Source organism: Lactuca virosa, chromosome 4 (assembly GCF_052849685.1).
Source record: "Lactuca virosa cultivar CGN04683 chromosome 4, Lactuca_virosa_CGN04683_v6, whole genome shotgun sequence".
Taxonomy (NCBI): Eukaryota; Viridiplantae; Streptophyta; class Magnoliopsida; order Asterales; family Asteraceae; genus Lactuca; species Lactuca virosa.
The window spans coordinates 112,911,944-112,914,224 of NC_136429.1; the positions used below are offsets into that span (position 1 = coordinate 112,911,944).

A 2,281-nucleotide genomic window follows, 5' to 3' on the forward strand; every position below is an offset into this window, starting at 1 on the left:
ATAAGGACTAAAAAGACAGGTTGGTCATGATTTTGTTCCCTCAAAAATCAATAAAAATACTTTAGGGCTAAATGGACCAATCCTAAAAACTTCGTAGGGGGTTTTTGTCGTTTCCCTTAAATTAAAATATTATCCAAAATTAGGAAACCTATAATTAAGGAAGACGTAAAGATCAAGTTGAATTATTTAGCCTCACAACACCATTCTTCCTTCATGTCGCTTTGATACTTGTCGATGCATTAGTCATTACCAACAACTTCTTGTTTGTTCTCTCAATATCAATAGGAGCGAGGGCATAATTCATCAACGAAAGGCAAATCCCAAGATCCTTTGTTTTTTAATTCCCGCGATCAATGGATGGGGGATGATCCCAAGAACCTGGATGAAGTAAAATTTGGTATTCTTCAAACAAATTGCATCCAAAATACAAGAACCCAAAATCAGTTTTGATATCTTTATGATTCGAAAAGTCATCAAATTGATTAATTCTTATGTATTAGGGATAAAAACTGTTGTTGAAGAAGAAGGCCAATTTCAAAATCACTTAATAATCCTCATAGGATCCACATAATAGGTGAATACCTAACTGGTGCAATCGCCTCTACAACCTTTCAAGAGGTTAGTACTTTTACAATTTTGTTCTAATGTTTTACAAAAAAAAAAAAAAGACAAAACGGCAAAATTTGTCCATTATTTCAGGAAAAACGTCCAAGCCACTAAATTGTTGCATTGGTGGTCCTTCTCGACATGTTTGCTTGTAGTTTTGGTCCCTACCCAAACTAAAGAGACGATTATACCCTTTATATATTTATTTTCTATTTTTCTTTTATTTTTTAAATCATTATTAATATTAAATATAATAAAGGGCCCCATACTCTCTCTCTCACACATACACACTCTCTCTCTCTCGTCAAACTTATTTCGCCACCGCATCACTAAACACATACCACCACCATCATCTTCATTAATCCTATACCTCGTGGAGGAATTCATGAGTCCAAAGGAGTGGAAAATAGTCTTAAGATCAACAACGTTGCTGAATTTTGTTGTCGATGAGCATAACAAGAAGCAGGTATGTATTACCCTTGATTCATATAATCTTCTCCAATTAATTTGTACTTCAACTTTTACAAGTGCAAATTTCATTAGATGTCAATTTGTGAATAATCGTGGTTCGAGATGTGTTGGATGAACATTCTAATCTTCGATATGTGCCTAATTGAACGTGTTCAAAGCGTTTTTTGGATGATAATGGAATTTTTTTTCAAAAATTGAAGATTTGTTCGCATTTCAAATTAGGCTTTTTTGGTGTAAAGTTAGAAGTTGGATCGTACTTGAGTTATGTTGTATAGAATTCAGTTTTGGAATTTAGGAAGGGTATAAGTAGAAAGCAGCATAAGGTACTAGGCATTGTATACCATATCACACTGGTAGCAAAAAATGGTGGTGCCAAGAAAACTATGAAACGAAGGTGTAGATTAAGCCATGGATGTACTTCAAGGAAATGGAGGCTTTAGGCTATGTTGCTGCAACTTCATCTTAAATTAATTAACTTTCCTCTGGTAAATTCCCATTCTGTGCTTAATTTTGTTGACTGGTTATTAAGCAGAATTTGTTATTTGAAATGAAGGTGAGAGAGAGAGATGATGAGGTAAAGCTTAATTTATTCAGTGGCGAACACGGCATGATGAATAAAGTGACAATGGTTTTTCCCGAGCACCAGCAAGATGTAAGGATTGTGTCTGTTTTAATGGCGGAAACAAAGGATGGGATGTTTTTGTGACTAGTATGTTATTGCATGTTTGTATGTGAAAGAAGAAAGGATGATAGGAATAAGATGTTGGTGGGAGTGAATTGATTGGTCGTAGCGTTGGTTTATTGGAGGAGGTGGGTTATCATCGTGAATTATGGGGAGGGGGGTTGAGATGAAGGAGATGAATCGGAAAAAGAGGGACATATATATACAATTATCAATAAGAATCATGCTAGCAGAAACGAAATCAGTACATTAGACCGAAGGGAGAATATATATTTGAAAGTTTGTAGTTGATTTTACAATATAGATATATATATATATATATATATATATATATATATATATATATATATATATATATATATATAGTGAGGTTCAATAGAAAACTATAATTAACCAAGGAACCAAAGAACCAATCGTGAGCGTCGGAAATCATAACAATCAACGGCCAATGAAATAGATGTACACTTTTACATTGGACGCACACAGACCAGATTATACCAAAAAATTCATTATTTACAAAAA

At 33.8% G+C, this 2,281-nt stretch overlaps 1 long non-coding RNA gene across 1 annotated transcript; it reads left to right on the forward strand.

Moving 5' to 3' along the window:
* Window positions 1–209: 209 nt before the first annotated feature.
* Window positions 210–2,036, forward strand: LOC145168424 (uncharacterized). The gene is made up of 4 exons (XR_013741865.1): window positions 210–397; window positions 501–618; window positions 700–1,072; window positions 1,631–2,036. It is a non-coding gene; the product is annotated as an uncharacterized LOC145168424 (long non-coding RNA).
* Window positions 2,037–2,281: the final 245 nt, after the last annotated feature.